Raw genomic sequence first — 1269 nt, forward strand, 5'->3', positions numbered from 1 at the left:
GGATCGGGGCCACATAGACGGTTCGCATTTCTTTCCGCCTCGCGGTTCTGGCGGGCAGCACGCTCACGCTTGGCGTAGCGGCCCGCTCACCGTCGGTGGTCTCCTTCTGACGCCGCCGCGCCCATTCCCTTTTCTATTCTCGCCGTCGTTCTTGGTAGGCATGCTGTTCTTCTTCAGACCGTACGACACGTGGTCTACCCATTTCACAGTCAGAGCACAACTAAGGAAAGGAGCCTACGTAGAGCATGACGTCAGGAGACAGAAGACACTCAGATTGGTAGGCACTATATAGTTTGAATACGCGGGATGGCATACGTGTCTAGGGTATGAACGTAGAGATGGCCGACGCGGGTAAAAGTGTACTATCTGTTCTTTTCAGCTTAACATCTGATACGGGTTGTATTTGGACCGAAGATATTAAAGTTATTTTTGCACGTTGGCAGAGTGCCTGAAGCCTGCTTCACCTCCACCACGGGTCGGCCCGTTATTTCACTATCTTCGGGATCGGCCCACTATTTTTAGTCTACTGCCATTGATCCGCTGGAAACTACCCATATACAGCTTTGCTGTAAAAAGGTAGGGCTGCAGCTGCTGCTAAATAACTGCGCAGTACGGTATGGGGAGGAGCAGAACTTTGCGAAAGATAGACATCAGTACGTCATTCCTGATTGAGGAAGCAGTAAAATATGGATGCAGCATGAAATCAGTGAGAAGAAAACTTGGCATAGGACAAGGCAAAATGTATGCACTCAAAGATAAGCAGGGTAATATAATCAGCAATTTCGATGACATAGTAAAAGCAGCGGAAGAATTCTATACTGACCTGTACAGTTCCCAGAGCAGCCAAGCTACTTTTTTTTTTATTTACAGAATACTGCAGGTCAGCATGTGGCCCAGGCAGGAGGGAATTCGTTCATACAGTAATGAAATTAAATACGGTCAAAGAAATTCGAAGTAGTGATGAACAGGATACAGAGGCGAATTCTATAACTAGCGATGTAGTTAGAAGGGCCTTGAAAGACATGAGCAGGGGAAAAGCTGCTGGTGAATATGGAATAACAGTCAATTTATTCAAATATGGAGGAGATGTCATGCTTGAAAAGCTTGCGGCCCTTTATACGCAATGCCTCGCGACTTCAACTGTACCAGAAAGCTAGAAGAATGCCAACATTATTATCATCCATAAGAAGGGAGACATTAAAGAATTGAATAATTATAGACCCATTAGCTTGCTTTCAGTATTGCATAAAATATTCACCAAGATAATTT

The 1269-nt window shown here is 45.2% G+C and overlaps 1 pseudogene; it reads left to right on the forward strand.

The window, feature by feature from the left end:
• Positions 1-338: 338 nt before the first annotated feature.
• LOC119437813 (U2 spliceosomal RNA) lies at positions 339-518 on the forward strand (annotated as a pseudogene).
• Positions 519-1269: the final 751 nt, after the last annotated feature.

The sequence above is a fragment of the Dermacentor silvarum genome, chromosome 1 (genome assembly GCF_013339745.2).
Source record: "Dermacentor silvarum isolate Dsil-2018 chromosome 1, BIME_Dsil_1.4, whole genome shotgun sequence".
NCBI lineage: Eukaryota > Metazoa > Arthropoda > Arachnida > Ixodida > Ixodidae > Dermacentor > Dermacentor silvarum.